Source organism: Squalius cephalus (assembly GCF_949319135.1).
Source record: "Squalius cephalus genome assembly, chromosome: 1".
In the NCBI taxonomy this organism is placed as follows: domain Eukaryota; kingdom Metazoa; phylum Chordata; class Actinopteri; order Cypriniformes; family Leuciscidae; genus Squalius; species Squalius cephalus.
In genome coordinates this window covers 20,330,359-20,350,165 of record NC_137122.1, presented here as the reverse complement: position 1 = coordinate 20,350,165, position 19,807 = coordinate 20,330,359, and the positions used below count along the sequence as shown (strand labels likewise).

The 19,807-nt window shown below is 38.6% G+C and overlaps 1 long non-coding RNA gene across 1 annotated transcript; it reads left to right on the top strand.

Annotated features, from left to right (window-relative positions):
* Positions 1-406: 406 nt before the first annotated feature.
* Positions 407-15,535, top strand: LOC307165009. The gene is made up of 3 exons (XR_013822386.1): positions 407-527; positions 4,856-4,991; positions 12,256-15,535. It is a non-coding gene; the product is annotated as an uncharacterized lncRNA (long non-coding RNA).
* The last annotated feature ends 4,272 nt before the right edge of the window (positions 15,536-19,807 follow it).

The following is a 19,807-nucleotide window of genomic DNA, read 5'->3' as shown; positions in this document are numbered from 1 at the left end:
TAGCACAACATTAGAACTTCCTATGCAATTAGGCCTACTATAGTATACCTATAACCATGATTTTCACCGCTAATCCACTTAAATTAATCGTGTAGGTCAATCACAATCCCTCTCGGAAATGTCCCCACCTCTGGTGACACGCAGCGATCTGATTTCTCATTGTTTGGGGTTACCGTGGCTTCTCGGAACTTTGGAGTATCGGTGGGCCAATCAGGAATGAGTTCCCTAATGAATATTCATGAGTCTTCCCCGAACACCCTGCACAAAAAAAAAAAAAAAAAAAAAAATGCAGAAGGTGGCTGAAATCATAGACAGTATAACGGGCTGAAATGCCCCCAAAACTGGTTGCAAATCGAAGAAACAAAGAAGAAGAAGAAGACAGACTTTTATTTTGGTCTGGCTGTATGACATCATAAACCTGCGCCGTGCCCCTGCAACTGTTGCGATTAGACTGAAGAAAGGTTTGTGGTTTTACACATTTAAAGTGTTTACATCGATACACGTTGATTTGGCAGTTTTTACAAAAGGTATGTGACCATGTATTATTGAACATAGCTTTGTAATATGCTTAATATTCAGGGTTTTTGTGAGTAAACCGTATTCACATAACAGAAAAGTAAGAGTAACATCTAATCTCGCGCACTATATCATTTACGAATTCGGTTTTGGTTAGTGATGGAGAAATGTATGGAGGTAGATTTGTGTCTTTATTATTCAATCAAAAAAAAGGTTGCTTCAATCAAAAAATATATTTTCAATCAAAAAAACCCGTTTCAATCAAAGAAAAAAAGTGTTTGAATGCAAAAATATATTTGAGACTCAAAAAAATGCATTTGAACACTATTTTTTTTTGCTTGAAAATGTTTTTTTTGATAGAAGTGAAGGTTTTTTTGTTTGAAGCAACTTTTTTGATTGAAGTATTGTTGTTTTGTGTTTGGGCCATATTATGGGTAGGACATTTGTGTCTTTATAATTCAATCAAAAAAGAAGTTGCTTCAAACAAACAAAACATATTTTCAATAAAAAAATCACTTCAATCAAAAAATAAACCTTTTCAATCATAGAAAAAATGTTTTTGAATGCAAAAAAATATTTGAGATTCAAAAAATTGCACTTGAACACTTTTTTTTTGATTGAAAATGTTTTCTTTGATTGAAGTAATCTTTTTTGTGTTTGGACCATGTTATGGGTAGGACATTTGTGTCTTAATTATTCAATCCCAAAAAAGTTGCTTCAATCAAAAAAAAAACATTTTCAATCAAAAAAAAATAATTTCAATCAAAGAAAAAACTGTTTAAATGCAAAAAAAAAAAAAATCATTTGAAGTGTTTTTTTTTTATTGAACTTTCTTTTTTTTTGAATGAAGTGAAAAAAGTTTTGAAGTCGTTTTTTTTTTTAAATCATTTTGACACAAACGTACCGCAGTGGGGGCGGGTGCTTCCCCATTGGTCAGACATGCTTGAGTGACAAGTGTCTACACCAACGACGTCTTTCTGACAAGCAAGTCATGGTCGCCACTCGCCAGCGAGCCAGGAAGCAGTGGTGGAGTTGTTGGTAAGTAGATAAAACCGTATTAAAATGATTGGTGTCACGTTATTAGCCTACTCTGTTTGATATTTCGATTAAACATACAGCTTGCTAACTTAGCTCACGTTGACTAATTTGTGTGATGGTGTTAGATATCTGACGCCTCATATTGTCAGGCAGGCTAGCAGGGTGCGCTAACGGCTAATTGAATTGTTTATTTCACTTAAGTAACGTTACAGAGGCTTGCTATGTGCTTGTGCTATATTGTGTTATAATACGTAACGTCATTAGTGGTCAAACAACAGTCCACAGGCCAACTGTTGCCCACAGCGCTGCCTGTTTAGCAGCAACAGGTCATGCAGAGCCTGAGTCTATCTTCTCACACAGCCCACAGGATTACAGCTATTTGACCGTCCCGCTCTCTCTCTCGCTCACGGGTAGTGGTCTCCCCACCATCACAGTCAAATGCTCGCAGACACAGAGGCAGATGCTGTTATTTTGAGAGCGGGGCTTACATATGCCGTCCCGTACGGAAAATAATGTTGCATACCACCGGTAACATGAATATATATTCCGTTGCTCGGTGCGCAAACTAGCTGTGTCAGGCATTATTTATAAGTAGCCTAATGTCCTGCACAACTCCACATGGAAAACTGGCAGTTCAATGAAGTGATGCTTATTGTCTGACATAGTGTACAAGTAGTTACTAGCTTAAAGTATTGTGCCAATAATGATCCTTATTTAAGTTAGCAAGCTGTATGTTTAATCGAAATATCAAACAGAGTAGGCTAATAACGTGACACCAATCATTTTAATACGGTTTTATCTACTTACCAACAACTCCACCACTGCTTCCTGGCTCGCTGGCGAGTGGCGACCATGACTTGCTTGTCAGAAAGACGTCGTTGGTGTAGACACTTGTCACTCAAGCATGTCTGACCAATGGAGAAGCACCCGCCCCCACTGCGGTACGTTTGTGTCAAAATGATTTAAAAAAAAAACGACTTCAAAACTTTTTTCACTTCATTCAAAAAAAAAGAAAGTTCAATAAAAAAAAAACACTTCAAATGATTTTTTTTTTTTTTGCATTTAAACAGTTTTTTCTTTGATTGAAATTATTTTTTTTTGATTGAAAATGTTTTTTTTTTTGATTGAAGCAACTTTTTTGGGATTGAATAATTAAGACACAAATGTCCTACCCATAACATGGTCCAAACACAAAAAAGATTACTTCAATCAAAGAAAACATTTTCAATCAAAAAAAAAGTGTTCAAGTGCAATTTTTTGAATCTCAAATATTTTTTTGCATTCAAAAACATTTTTTCTATGATTGAAAAGGTTTATTTTTTGATTGAAGTGATTTTTTTATTGAAAATATGTTTTGTTTGTTTGAAGCAACTTCTTTTTTGATTGAATTATAAAGACACAAATGTCCTACCCATAATATGGCCCAAACACAAAACAACAATACTTCAATCAAAAAAGTTGCTTCAAACAAAAAAACCTTCACTTCTATCAAAAAAAACATTTTCAAGCAAAAAAAAATAGTGTTCAAATGCATTTTTTTGAGTCTCAAATATATTTTTGCATTCAAACACTTTTTTTCTTTGATTGAAACGGGTTTTTTTGATTGAAAATATATTTTTTGATTGAAGCAACCTTTTTTTTGATTGAATAATAAAGACACAAATCTACCTCCATAGTAATGGAGTCAATTGAATCTAATGCTTTGCCAAATGACTCACTGATTCAAAGCGATTGAATCACCGCGCGCTGACGAATCCTGCCGCTCAAAAGTGTAAAAATAAAACTAAAAAAAAAAAAACTAAAAAATAATTTATTAATAATGATGATACATTTTATGAACAAATCGCAAATGGTTTCTAACAATGTAATCATGGTAAATCTACAAATCAAAATATGAATTGTCTGTATAATTTATTATTCTATAATTGTTTAGTGCTTGTTTTAGGTGATTTTTGTCTAATCCGTTGATTTAACCCTCGTGTTATGTTGGAATTCTGTGCGGGTCAAATTGACCCGCATTGGATTCAATACAATTCCTCAAAAATCACACTATGAAAAACAACAAAGATTCAGGTTCAAACTGTAAACTTTTAATATCAACATTTGTCAAATATTCCAAAAAAATATATATCTGAAAATATATATCTTTCATATGATTTAATGAAAATGTTTTTTAACCATTTTTAAAAACTATTTAAAATTTGAATACGTTATATACATTTTTTTTTACTTTTTTTTTTTTTTTTTCTTAGAACATCATAACTGAACAATTAATTAATCTGAGTTAATTTTTCCTGCTGTCTATGTCGAAGTCTCAAGATATTTCAGATATCTTGAATATATAAATGAGAGCTTATTTTACTATCTGTGTCTGTCAAAAAAATTCATTTGTAATTTGCAATTAATTCTGAACACCATGATTTAGCTTTTTCAAGTGTGTTTGGTTTGGGTTAGAGCACTTTTAGATACACTTACACTTTAGAACTGGAGTTGATGCCCTGACATACATAAAATAAATGTTTTTATTTTGTGTCTGTACAGTGTACAGTTGCTTTTGAATAGCTGCCTATGATGGTCAAATTGACCTGCGAACATCACAAACGTAATAGTAATTTTGTTTGTATATGTAAAAAAAAACACACCAGCATGTTGAAACTTTGCATGCATGTTCATGATGATAAATGTGAAAAAGGCACAAAATATCAAGAAAAAAAAAAAGTTTAATATTTCAGGTAGCTTGAAAAAATAAATGATAGGTAATTTTTACCATCTGTGGCTGACAAAATATTTTTCTGTATTGAAATAAGTGTGGAAAACCAAATTTTTTAGCTTCATAAGGTAGTAAAAAAATAAAATAACAAAATATAACCAAGAAATGTTATTATTTTGGGTCCATACAGTTGCCTTAGAGCGTTAAAATATGCGGGTCAAATTGACCCGTGAACATCACGAAAGGAACAGTAATTTTGTTTGTATATGTCAAAAAACACCAGTATGTTGAAACTTTGCATGCATGTTCATGATGATAAATGAGAAAAAGTCACAAAATATCAAGAAAAAAACATAGGTTAACCAGTATTTCCTACAACTAGAAAATCTAAACGGGTCAAATTGACCCGCAACATAACACAAAGGATTAACGTTAGTTAACTTTCAAATAAAATCTCCTGATAATTTACTCACCCCATGTCATCCAAGATGTCCATTTCACCAGTGCACTGAACTACTGAACTAGACTGATTTATTTTTCTTTCTGTTAATTATTCTCATCTTAAACATGATAAATTGTCCAAACACACAGGAAAACTCCTGGAAAAAAAACATCTGAGATCCACGTGACACTATTATAAAGATGGCGTTTATTAAAGAGGAGGGTGAAGACATAAAGATTGAAGAAGTGTTCAGCGTGAAACATGAAGATACTGAGGAACAAAAAGGTTAGTTTCATTCCGTCCTTATTTTAATGATCTAGAAATGAATGATATGAAGAATGTCATATGAGTGTCCTAATTAAAGCGGTTTTATTTGATGTGGAGCAGGTCTTCTCATGTGGACAGACATGTTTGTTGAGATCCCATTGCCAGACAAATGGAAATAAAGTGTTTCTGCATGAACTTTAGAGGACCTGTACACTTGCATTATATGGACTAGATAGATTATTTATATGGATTATGAATATCTATGTTGATTCAAAGAAAGGAAATCATTTGCATCTGGGATGGTGTGAGTGAGTAAATGATGAGAGAACATTCATTTTTGATGAAGTATCCCTTTAACTATCACCACAGCCCCATCAAGTACCTTTCACTAAACCAAAGATTAAAACCAAAAACAGTAATATTAATGATACATTTTATGAAAGGTGGCCATTATTACAATAATACACTTAAAAACAATCAATTTTGTTGGTGAAAAAATACTTATATTGCCAAATCATGAGATAAGTTACAATTATTATTTTGACGTATTGACATCCATTTTATATTAGCCTAAACCCTAAACAAGTCAGTCATTTCATTTGACATGAGATCACTGCTGTTAGCAAAAGACAACAAGCCCACAATCCAAATGTTTCTAAAAAAAAAATGCTTGTTTTTTAGGCAGTTTCACTTGTATTAAAATTAACCTCAAGAAATGACCCACAGGCTCAACCCAGCTTTTGACTTTCCCCCTCAGACAGAGCCAGTGTGGGCTTATGCAGATATACTTAGGCTCAATCCCAATTCACCCCTTGCCCCTACCCCTTGGCCCTACCCCTCCGTTTTGCGCGTTCCCGTGAAGGGGTAGGGCTGTCTCGATTCTCTTTTGGTTGGAGGGGTAGGGGTAAGGGGAAGGGCCAGATAGCCCTTGAAACGAAGATTTTTCGGGACCACACTTCAAACGAAGGGGTATGAGAAATATACCTGCATACACCGGCTACAGAGGCAACATGACTGCCAATAATCATTTTCTTTATGTCACATTCAATCTTGTGTTTACGGTCATGTTCTTCAAAGAAACGGTTGCAAAAAAATCGTTAAAGTTCGTTAACAATATGACGCGTGTAAAAAGCAAAAGTTTGAAGCAAAGTGGATGTGCGAATGAGGCGAATTCGCGTCCGCCGTGCTAAACGCCTCATTCGCGCCGCAAGACCTCCAGACGCGCGTAAACGCGTCTTAACATTGAAGTCACTCGCGCCAGACGCTCTATTCGCGTTTGGTGTGAACGCAGAGGCGTCGAAGATATCGTAATCTCCGTTGTTTTCTGCAAACTTCAGAAGAAAAATGCAAAAAAATAGCTGTAACTCACGCAAGACTACAGCTGACGACGGCATCTTGGAAGTTTGTGATAAACATTGACGCATCTCCTGTGACGTAGGCGCTAGCGACGATGTATAATGACATGTAACGGTGTAGTAGTGTTGTCCCATTTCTTAGGGGAATATTTTCACCCCTACGCCTTGACACTCTGTTTCAAGGGGCAAGGGTAAGGGGTAGGCGAAGGGGTATAAAATAGAATTGGGATTGAGCCTTAGAGGTTATGTTTTGCTATTGGCCCTGAATGTATATATTTTTGAACAATCTGCTTTCTTAAGGTGCTCTAAACGATGTTGGGTGATGTCACTTCTTGTTGACGTTGGAAGTATTGGGCCTTAGTATTAGTATTAGGACATCTCTCCTCTAGCGATGTGCATGTGTCTCCTCTCCTTCATGTGCACGCCACTAACCCCCCAAATAAAATATTTATATAGAAAAAAGAAAACATAGAAAACTTTAACCACAGTAATAGATGTCGGCAGCAGCTGCTGTTGAAGCACATCCTTGAATCAGGATATAAGCATTCGATTTGCACCACTTCATCTCTCACAGTCACAGTTAGGCTCGCGCACTGTTAAACGATCTCTCGGACACACTCGATCTCTCGCGCACTGTTAAAAATAATGTGATATAATTTTATTGCCATGTCATTCAAGGTTAAGCACCATTTTTTTTTTCTCCTTAAACATAACGATGATGAAATAATAAAAAAAAAAAAATTCCCAGGAAAACGGATCGAAACAAGGCAATAATTAAGGTGAATTAGCAAATATGACTAAAATGTCCAGGTGGACACTGTCAAAACGGCAATCAATGAATTAACCGATGACTTTAACCCTCGGATGTACACATTGCGAAACATAACGCAGAATTTAGCAGTCAACACTGATTCATCGTTGATTCAAACCTTTTGGTTTAAAGCAGTCTGGACGGTGTAAAAGTTGCAGATGTCAGGTTATAGGCTAGTGTGCACATGCATGGACAGGAGTCGTTCCATATTCGATTTCAATTCGACGTTCAATTGTGAAGTCATTCAACTGTGCTGTAACAATATTAGCTCAAAGGGGAAATATTAATAATAATCCATAATTATTAATTATGATTAATTATGAATATTTGGGTCAGTTAATTAGATTAACTTTGAGGTAAGCCAAATTAATATTACAATAAATTATTCAGTTCCAACAAACTCTTTGATTATTCATTTATTCTAAGGAAAATGTATCTTCATGGTCGCTGAAAATTAATTATTCCTTATCATGTACAGCAATTTAGAGCATGTAACAAAATCAAAATAGTAAAAGGGACTTTGTATGCAAACAGAGGATCAGAAACCAAATTCATAATTATGCACAAGTTTTATTAACTAAATCACAAACATAACTAAACTAAGCAAAGCAAACAAACAAACATACATACATTCATCCATCCATACATACATGCAGGTAAAGGGGTGAGTGATGTGGAACCGGAAACAGGAAATAGAACTCTGGAGTAAGATCTATTTTAGTATGAAAAGAACCATAAGCTTATCTTCAGAGCACCTCATTACAGTATACTTGCATGGCAGTTGCAATCGTGGAAAATTCTTGAAGTGGATGAAGATTGGATTCGTTGATGGGTCTATGGCCTTGAAGAAAGGCATGGTGGCTTCGAGCACATGGCTGTTGTGAGTCGAAGCCTGCTGTCCTGGCTTGAAGACCAGGAGTGGATCGTTGCGTCAGTGATGGTAAAGTTGCAGTTGTTTTCTGGATTGCAGAAAAGTCTGACTCCCTTTTTGGAGTATGAAAGCATGGCAGGCATTGCTCAGGCCTGTTTGGGCCCAGGGAGCTGGGCCCCAGTGGGGGGGAAGGGGTCCAGCCCCTCCCCCAGTAACAGCAGAAGCTGCCTTGTTGTCGGATGAGAAGCGTTGAGAAGAGAGGGCGGTCACTGTGGTCAGTCTCTAATAAAGCCTGAGAATGGCCACCCCTCTCTGGGTTTGCTGTACCAATGAGAAGGGTGGACTGTCTGGCGGGAGTTTCCTCTGTGGTGAAGATTTATGACGCTATCTCAAATCTGCCTTACCTCTTTTCTGTTAATTAATACTCAGATAGATATAACAAATCCACACTGCATTCTAAGAGAAGGTGATGTACATCAAAGCACGAGTCATCAAATGAGGATTAATTAGATAGGAGACATGAAACAGGTAAAGTTACATTGACAGTTGGTTGTATAATGAAATACATACCATGGTGTATACATAATAGGACACAAAACATCACACTCATTCACAAAGTTTCTGGGATGCACGTTCATTTCTAGCTCAGTTCGTCTCTGATTAATGCAGCGAAGTCTGCATGGAAGATTGTTTCTTCCCATTGTCTCTCTCTTGCACATGCGGCCACATACCTTTCGATCGTAAAAACTGTATGTGTTCTTTATAACAAGACACCGTCCTGCCAGTGTGTTAGCCTCATTTGGGATGTTAGTTTTTGGTGAAGGTTTCACAGTGAGTTTGCTGGATTATTCATTAAATAAATGAATAATTTGTGTGTGTCCGATTGGTCCAGACGCTACAGTGCTCTCAGAGTTAGTGATATTTATCAAGAGCCATCGAGTCATCTCCCACCACATGTGTAATCCACGTTTTCAGAGTTGCTCACTATCTCACTCTTTACTGTAGATACAACTTGGTGTATATTTATGCCACTTTGGCATTAGCAATCACTTGAATGCTATAAGTTATCGCGCTAAATCGCGTCTGCCTGCTGATCGCTGATTGTCTGAAAGCGTGTGCTTGTCGGCGATGTCAACACCAACTGACTCTGCATGGGCATGTGTGTTTAGTAATGTCATGATGACTGATTTTATGGATTACATGCACATTTTAGTTTTGTTTATTACCAATAAATACCAATTAGACTTTTTGACAAATTAGACAAAAAACGCTGAACTGACCCCAAACCAGCCCAAATTTTGTCCACCCGCCTAAACCCTTTTTTTACCTGCACAATCGAAATCAAAACCCACCCAATCTGGCAACACTGTTCACTTAAATTAAAGGAGAACTCTGGTCAATTTTAACATTGATTTTAAACAATTTTTTTTACAATTTTACATTTTTTTGTAAATTTGGAGTGCTGTCAGTACAGAAAACAATGACAAAAATCGGTGTTGCCTACACCGTGTTATCCTCTTTTTAAAATTTGCACCCTGTTGACTTGAATGGGGCAAGTTTTAAACCAGCTTTTAGCCTCTTAACATCCTTGATGTGTCATAACAAGTGCACAGCCATTGTGAGTGATTCCTTCGGAGAGAACACGGTGAATCTGACTGCAGTAGATGTGAAAGATATGAATAAAAATGAAGTTAATTCAGCCAGCGCACATACCTGTATTTATTTCCTGTTTTCGGTCGAAGTCCATAGTAATCGATTGTCGAGTTCTACACTGTTGCCTATGATCATGCGAGTGAACTTGACAATTGACAGTTTACAGTTTGACAAAAGCACAATGTTGTGTTTTACACAAATATAAGTAGGCTAAACACTTTTTGCAGTTTTAATGATGTCCTGTATGAACAAAATTACGGAGTATGTTTTTATGTTTCCACTGTTAGATCGCGCCCGTGCCTCTCTCTCTCTCTCTCTCTCTCTCTCTCTCTCTCTGGCGCACACACACACACACACATTCCAGCATTGCAATCTTGACATCTCAGCCTGTTCATTTTGCTGCGTTCACACCACACGCGAATAGAGCATCAAATTCGCGTCTATCATGAGCGAGCGTTTGAAGCGAAATGCGTATCTAACAGTAGTTCCACATTACATTAATTAATGTGCGTTTACACTTAACGTGAGTAATTAACGTGAGTTTGATTTATTTTTATACCGTGTATTCTCCGTGTAAATCCATAAACCGAATCGTGTACGAACACGTACCGTGTAACGACAGCGTGTTCCAGGTCCTGCCAATATCCAGCAACACCCCCCCCCCCCCCGGATCCCCCCAGACCCCCCCCCCAATACACTAAAACTGCACATTTTAGAGTGGCATTTTATTGTGGCCAGCCTAAGGCACACCTGAGCAATAATCATCCTGTCTAATCAGCATCTTGATGTGCCACACCTGTGAGGGGGATGGATTATTTCGGTAAAGGAGAATTGCTCACTAACACAGATTTGTGAACAATATTTGAGAGAAATAGGCCTTTTGTGTACATAGAAAAAGTCTTAGATCTTTGAGTTCAGCTCATGAAAAATGGGGTCAAAAACAAAAGTCACGAACACGAACTCAGCTCACAAACTCTTGTTCGTCTTCTCACTGGAACACGCACAGCAGCGGAGCAGCGTGTTCACAATAGCAGCTTGAGTTTCGGTCCGCTGAAGAGGTGCTTTTCTATGGCGAGCAACTTCTATGATAGGCTTGTTCTAACTGTGGCAAGTCAAAGGTCTGAAGAAGAACGATTCAGTGTAATTTCCGTTCAATGTTGCTTTATTATTATTATTACAAAGCGCTAACCTAACCGCTATTCACGTGCTTGAATGCCTTTGCAACGGCTGTTTTTTCCCCCTTTTTTTCTGCTGATCTCCTGCGTCCCCCCTGCAGTGTCTTTGCACCCACTGTTGGAAGTTGACATGTCCTTTTCTATTGACATGATGGTGGTTGTACATTTTAAGGTTTCCAACACTGGCGCAATCGCTGCCATTTTCTGCTAGTATTTATATCTCGGATCTCAAGGGTCCTGGGGTCCGTTCTTTGTACGTTGTTAACTCAGTTAGCTGGATTTGATTGTTTACGATTTTGCATGATCTTGGATTGTTTGGTTCTTCGACACTCATCCTGGACTTGCTGTCATACATAAACTTCGGCTATTAGCTCTTGCTCTGCTCTGCTCTTCTCTGCTCTGCACTGCTCGGAGAAAAACTGTGCGCGCTCTTTGGCCATGGTGAGCAGCCAATAGCAACATTGCTGATTAATGTTTCTACTATCAATACATATCCCCTTTTAAACCAACGCATGAACGTGCAGTTATCTCAGATAACTCAATCCAGCAATACTAATCATAAACAACAGGTGTGTTCGAAGAAGCTATTTAGCCAGATCATGAGTAGCACGATGATATCATCTTGGATGTCCCATTTGATCTCGGATGTATTTAGCGACATACGAAGAACGGCCCCCTGGCTTCTTGCAGCTTTGTTACCTTTCGGTCAGACAGAACAAGAAGTCTTCCAAACACCTCATGTGCTGAGCTTCATCTTGTTTTGCACAATTGAATGAGCTGGAGTTTCTGAAATTGCATTTGTTTTTGTTTTGCCTCCAGTGCCTTGCATGTAGGGGTACTGTGGTTGAAGCTGTAATGATAACCCAATGCACAAACGCATTAACACTATCATTAACCACCAGCTGCAGTGTATGTCCAAATCAGGCTACCGAGTCCCATTTCACCCATCTGGGATAGTTTGCTGCCAGCCTGGGAAAACCCTGACTAACTTCCGACAAATTTAGATTTGCTCTGCAAGTCTGCCCAAGAGCACATTCAAGCCCAAGAGCACATTCAAGCCCATTTCCAATCTTTCAAAATCAAGGCACCAATCACAAACTTTGAGGCGAGCTTTACATGATGACGATAGCTCTGATTGGTTTTAGGTCTATCCAATTATGCCCAGAGGCATTTGAGCGACGTCCGTTGGTGACGCCCCTTAGGAAATGGGCTGTGAATGAACCTTCCCCAGACCCACTCTCAGTTACAATTGAGAAGGGTCTGGTGTGAACCAGGCTAGTTTGCTGCCACAATGTTTGTGAATTATCGTAAACGCATGCAAACATTTTCCCAGTTAGTCATCAATTAGTTAAGCTGTGAGGTTGTCAGCTGTGTGTTGCCACTGGTGTTAACTTTTATTTGTCTTTTTTTGCTTTAGACCTGATGCCACTGAAAGAGGAGAGTCAAGAACTGAACAATATGCAAGATGAACATCATGATTTCAAGACTGAAGATAAATCAATCATGAGACTTCACACTGGAGAAAAGCCTTATACTTGCTCTCATTGTGAACAGAGTTTTGCACATAAAAGCAACCTTAAAGACCACATGAGAATTCACACTGGAAAAAAGCCTTATACTTGCTCTCATTGTGAACAGAGTTTTGCATATAAAACGACACTTAAAGTCCACATGAGAATTCACACTGGAGAAAAGCCGTATACTTGCTCTCATTGTGAACAGAGTTTTTCACATAAAAGCAACCTTAATGTCCACATGAGAATTCACACTGGAGAGAGTCCTTTCACCTGTCAACCATGTGGAAGGAGTTTTGCTCAAAAACAAACCCTTAAAGACCACATGAGAATTCACACTGGAGAAAAGCCTTATACGTGCTCTCATTGTGGACAGAGTTTTGCACATAACAGCAGCCTTAATTCCCACATGAGAATTCACACTGGAGAAAAGCCGTATACTTGCTCTCATTGTGAACAGAGTTTTGCATATAAAGCAACACTTAAAGTCCACATGAGAATTCACACTGGAGAAAAGCCGTATACTTGCTCTCATTGTGGACAGAGTTTTGCACATAAAAGCGGTCTTAATGTCCACATGAGACTTCACACTGGAGAGAGTCCTTTCATCTGTCACCCATGTGGAAGGAGTTTTGCTCAAAAACAAACCCTTAAAGACCACATGAGAATTCACACTGGAGAAAAGCCTTATACTTGCTCTCATTGTGAACAGAGTTTTGCATATAAAGCAACACTTAAAGTCCACATGAGAATTCACACTGGAGAAAAGCCGTATACTTGCTCTCATTGTGGACAGAGTTTTGCACATAAAAGCGGTCTTAATGTCCACATGAGACTTCACACTGGAGAGAGTCCTTTCATCTGTCACCCATGTGGAAGGAGTTTTGCTCAAAAACAAACCCTTAAAGACCACATGAGCAGTCACACTGGAGAAAAGCCTTATACTTGCTCTCATTGTGGACAGAGTTTTACACATAACAGCAGCCTTAATTCCCACATGAGAATTCACACTGGAGAAAAGCCTTATACTTGCTCTCATTGTGGACAGAGTTTTACACATAACAGCAGCCTTAATTCCCACATGAGAATTCACACTGGAGAAAAGCCTTATACTTGCTCTCATTGTGAACAGAGTTTTGCATATAAAACGACACTTAAAGTCCACATGAGCATTCACACTGGAGAAAAGCCTTATACTTGCTCTCATTGTGGACAGAGTTTTGCACATAAAATCGGTCTTAATTCCCACATGAGAATTCACACTGGAGAAAAGCCTTATATTTGCTCTCATTGTGGACAGAGTTTTGCACATAACAGCACCCTTAATTCCCACATGAGAATTCACACCAGAGAGAAACCGTTAATTATAAGAAAAAAAATGTTCACATGTGATCAGTGTGGAAAGAGTTTCACACGTAAAGCAACCCTTAATTGCCACTTGAAGATTCACTCAGGAGAGAACAGTTTTATATGTCATCAATGTGGAAAAAGTTACAGTCGTAAAAGTAACCTCAATGCTCACATGAGACTTCACACTGGGGAGAAACGTTTCATCTGTAAACTGTGTGGCAAGTGTTTTTCACGAGAACGAAATCTTAAGGCTCACACAAGTACTTGCACACAGGAGAGAAGCGGTTCACGTGTTAAAAATGCTGTCTTGCTGTGAAATGGTGCAATGTAACTGTTGGAAACTCAGAAGCGAAGTCCAGGAGACTTAAGCCCCTTTCACACGAAATTGCCGGCAAATTGCCAATTTTCATATGCGTCTTTTCGTGTTCATCAGCTTAAAAATTTGTTAGCATAAAAACCTTGCACACTGAGTCCTATGCGTATTTATTAAACCTTTGCGGTAAAAACACAAAAAATACAAAATGGATTCGTCAAGCAATGAGGATGATTTTGTTGCCCTCTTTCTTCTTAAAAAGAGAAAAAGAAAGACTAAATATTGGGTCCATCCAATCCTGAGATTGCACCGAGAGGAAGGAAAGTTTCACCTCCATATCAAGGAGTTGCGAAATTCCTGGTGGCTCTGAATTGTCAAAAAACCTATCAAAATACTGGCTGTGGATGCGAAACGCAGAAACCGAACCCGATCCAATTTTTTTTATTACGGACGATACTTTCGTAGACAGTGTGCAAGCGTGATTGACATAACGTGAGGTCAAATTTTTTTTTTTACGTGCGAAAATTTCGGATGCGAATTTCTGACTCGATGTGCAATGGCCTTTACACTTACCAGAGTTCTCAAGCTCACCTTTTCCCCTTTATCCCTTCATAACAGAAACTATATCACCCCAGCAAAGAGAGACAGTCAGCATCTGGTCTCTCTTTTGTATTACCCTGTAAAATTGTACGAGTAAGACAAAAGAAAGACTCAATTTGACACTTCCAGTGTATTTATCTGGATGTTCATGTTCATTAAGGCCACATTTACACATTGCCGGGTATTTAGAGAAATGAATATTTACGAATAAACGAATACAAATGGCACTCCACGAGTTCCCCAATTATCACTCCTGCCTTGTGACATGGTGGTCCATCATGCTGGAAAATGCTAGGATCATCATCAAATTGCTCCTGGGCAGAATTGACTCTTCGCAGGGAGTTTGATTGACAGGCAATCTGACCTATAATAATCCGCCAAATACGGCATTTTTGTCCGACAAAGCGGTTAGGAGAGTTAGTAGATTAACGTTGGAGGATTTGAACATGAAATATGGTGTGTACTGACATCTTTCCACGGTTAAAACAACATTCCTTCTGATGTTCATTCATGTTTATTTGATGCTGTAAATTAACTAGAAGGACGAGATGATCAGTTCACGAGCAGCTTTAACTGAGGTTCTTTGCAAACGGTCAATTGTGAGAGAACCCTTGAATGAAAAGCAAGCAACCACACACATAGATGGTCTCAGAATGCTTCACTGTTGGCACGACACAGTATTCATGGTAGCGTTCACCTTTTCTTCTCCGGACAATTGATTTTCCAAATGTCCCATACAGTTGGAAGGGGGCTTCATCAATTCACCACCTGTTCATCATTTCAGTTCAATCACCCAATACACAATGTGTATTTAAGTTCCTCCTTTTCATGCAGTTGTGGTCTGGTATTGTTTGTGTAGACACTGTTACATGCTTGCCTTTGGATTACCTGATTTTATTTTATTAAAGAACTTATTTGTAGAAAGCTGTTTGACCCTTTTTCATCATCTTCACCTGAACTAACTGTGAAAGTACACTGTTTGTTTTTTGAAGACATAAAACATTCATTTAATTTATTTTAATCATGTGGAATTAAACTTTTTGTCAAACAACAAAAACAAAATGAGCTTTACTGATAAAATTAAAACATGGAAGAAATTTTTGATTATTCCTTAAAAAATGTTATGATGATAATTTGTGTAGGGACCCCTAAAATAAATATGCCTTTTTTTAAATATTTTAAAATATTTGAAATTTGTGCTTTTAATTTTTTTTGTTTGTTTCAGTGTGATAAAACTACATGTTTTTGTTTCATATCTAATGAGATAGTGTTGAATGTAAATGTACTATTGCTGGCCAGTGACTGTAGAGTATGATTAGTTTGTGTCATAACGTGAGGTACGTGAAGGAAGAGAAGCATCGCACACGGATTGAGAAGACAGTAGGCAATTTGACTGCTTGTGTTAGAAGCATTGTTGCCAACTTAGCGATTTTGTCGCTATTTTTAGTGACTTTTCAGACCCCTTTAGCGACTTTTTGGACAAACTTTAGCAACTTTCCAAATATCACCAGCACTGCAAGCGTGAGGTCTTACTGAGGTCTTAGTAGGGACCAATCAGTGATCACATAACAGCTGCCTTCTCCTTTGTTTTTAATTCAAACCATTTAATTTGACAGTTTTTTTTTCCCTCAAACTCATATACACAAGCAAAAACGCATATACACACAATATAAATTCAACTTTATTAAACATACGAACATAATATAAATATAAAAGGCAGATGTACACAAGCAAATATAAATACAAATACACACAGCTAGAACATTACAAACATTTAAAATAGCAAACATGTCACACTCTAAGTTAGATTTACAAAACAGGAAATTTAAACAGGAATTTACAGGAAAGAATGGGAGTTAATTCCTGAATTTAAGGGGTGGCTGAAGCCCTATGTGGGCAATTATACAAGGGCTTACTGTCTGTACTGCAAGACAGACATTTATTGTGCCAAGTTGTCCGATGTTAAAAAGCATGCCTCAACTCAAAAGCACAATAAAAAGTCCAAGCCCTTCAATCAATCCAAGCAAAAAACTTTAACATTTGCTCCAAAAAATCTCTTGCAAACATGCAGAGGCAACCATGGCAATGGCGATTGCAGAGCATTGTTCCATTCTTTCTTGTGACCACATTGGTAAGGCATGCAAAGCTGCTTTTCCCGATTCTACTGCAGCCCAACGTTTTTCGGATGCACCGTACCAAGTGTACGGAAATGATAAATGGGGTGTTGGCCCCATATTTCATTGAAAGACTGGTGGCTGATATTGGTGACTCCAAATACAGCCTTCTACTTGATGTGAGCACTGATGTAAGTGTCTCAAAATACCTCGGAATCGTGATTCGGTATTTTAGTGAGGAGACAGCAAATGTGGTGGCCACCTACCCAGGCCTTGTTGAGCTGGAGGGAGGGGATGCTAGATCAATTGCCAGAGCAGTTCTAGCTTTTCTTGGGAAGTGTGGCCTCAAGGAGGAGAACTTGCTTTCCATTGGCACAGATAATGCATCTGTAATGACATAAGTGTACAATGGTGTACACAAAATTCTTAGGGAGGAGGAAGGCTTACAACATCTTGTCCTTATCCGCTGTGTGTGTCATTCACTGCAGTTAGCTGTAAGCTCTGCCTCCAAAAACACTCTTCCACGTAGTGTGGAATTTCTTGTAAGAGAAACATGCAATTGGTTCTCTATTTCTCCAAAGCGCAGAGAGACATAAAAGGCTGTCTATCAAACAATAAACTGTGGGGAGAAGCCTTTGCTGATAAGAAAGGTCTGTGCCACACGCTGGCTTTCCATAGAGCCTGCTGTGTCCAGAATCCTTGATCAGTGGGAGGAGCTAAAATTTCATTTCAGCCTTACCATTGTCAAGTGAACACTGTTACATGGCAGATGTTCTACATTCCATGTACAGTGACCCACAAAACCTCCTGTATCTCACTTTTTAAAAAATCTATTATTAGTGAGGTGCAGTCCACTGTTAAGGCTTTTGAGGGGGAACAGTCAGATCGCTTAAGCTGCTTGACTGTTTAATGAGGCTAATAAAGTCTGTTTGCAGCCGGGTCATTAACCCAATGGCAAAAAATGATGTCCTAAAAGAATCAATAGATGGCCACATTTCTCCCAAACCATGCCTTGGCTAAATATTTGAGTCCATGGCACCACAGCTAAACCTTTCTCCAGAGGAGGAGGACTGTGTTTAAAGGAGATGTGTAAGCTACACCATGTCCTTAGCAAATGAACTGAGAGCGAGGCTCCCAGATAATTTGGAGATACTGCAGCACATGTCTTTGTTCAATGTGGTGGAGATACTAAACCACAACAAGAGCCTGACAGACATGGTCAAATTTGCAAATCTTTTAGGATATTGCCCAGACACAATTGATACAGCTATTAATCAGTGGAGGTCTATTCACCTTCAGAAATGTGAGGAAACAACAAACACATTGGCATTCTGGGCTGAAGTTAAAAAGTAGAGATTCAGCTGGCATAAACCCATATGAAGACTTGGCTTCTGCTGCAGTTTCTGTCCTCTCCCTCCCACACTCAAATGCTGAGGTAGAAAGGCTGTTCAGTCAAATGAGTGTCGTTAAAAACAAGCTGAGGAACCGCATGTCCCTGCAGACCCTCAGCTCTATTCTGTACATCAGATATGGTTTGAGGTTGGCTGGAGAAGCATGCTATGATCACAAACTGCCTGATAAAGTGCTGCAGCTCTTTGGAACTTCAGATGCTTATTCTTTTAAGTCCTGTCCAGGCTCATCCTCTGCATCCAATATCATCCCACAGGAGGAGAGCACTGAGGGATCTTGTGGATTAAGATGAATTCGGTCTCAACATTCTAATGATGTGATCTGGAATCAATCCAAGAAAAGTTATTTTTTAAAATAAAAAAAATATTTTCCATTGTCTATGTACATAATTGTGGCACTCGTGTCTGCCAAATTATCACTTATAAATGTCTGGTTAGGTTAAATTAGCAGATTATAAAATTAGATTAGATTGACTGAATTGTGAGAATTTGTCTGTAAATATGTACATAGTTTGCTTGTAAATGTGCCCAGGTTTGCTTTTGTTTTTGTACATCTGCACATAATTTGTAAATGTGCAGTTTTTTTTTTTTTTTGTTTGTTTGTTTGTTTGTTTTGTAAATATGCATAGTTCGTTTGTAAATATATGTAATTAATTCAACCTAAGGTTTACCTTCTAGGGGCAGATTATCCTTAACGTCTCTGACTGGAACTGAATATCATTGTTGTGGCTTATAGGCCTACACTGTGAGAGAATAAGAAACACATTCTGTGGAATCTAATTGTCTCTGAGTTATCAATGTACATGTAAACTGATTATATCACACTGATATGCTGTCTAACTGATATGTTAGCAGATATGCTGCTGTCATATCTGTCTAGCAGATATGCTGTCTTCAACTTACATGTATAGTGATTTTGTCCAACGACGTCGAGGTTACAAATCCGGAAATTTGTCAGTGCTGTGGAAGTAACTGCTGGTTAACATGTAACGTTAGCCTAAGTGTTACAAACTGCTCCGAGACACGAAGGTTAAGATCCAAATGCAGCTTTAATTAAGGGGCAATCCAGACACGTAATCCAATATACAGGCAATAGGTCAGAACACAGGTAGGCAGTCCAAACAAACAAACAAACAAACAAACAAACAAAACAGGCAGGGGTCAGAGGCAAAAGAGTAATCCACGGAACAGGCAAGAAATCCAAAAACCAAGAGACATGAAACCAGGGAAAACGCTCGGAAATGCAGTGCAGTGAGTGAATGAGTGAACATGGTATAAATAGGCTGAGACTAACAGGGTAATGAGACACATGTGAATGCAATCAGTGAAGATGAGTCCTGGCAGTGCGTTATGGGAAATGTAGTTTGTGAGGGAGTGATAATAGTCTGGTGTGGAGTGCCCTCTGGTGGCTCTCAAGGGCACTCCAGCTGGTGACTGTTACATAGCCCCCCCTCAAAGGAGCTCCTTCCAGACGCTCTAAAACGTCCAGGAGGGAGGTGGAGCGGAGGCGGATCCGGGGGCGGGATGGAGGGCCAGGCCCGTGGAGCGGAAGAGGACCTGGAGACTGCGGCAAGACGGGAGGCCAGGGCAGAGCAGGCAGTGCAGGCGACCAGGGCGGAGACAACCCTTCAGGCGACCAGGGCGGAGACGACCCTTCAGGCGGCCAGGG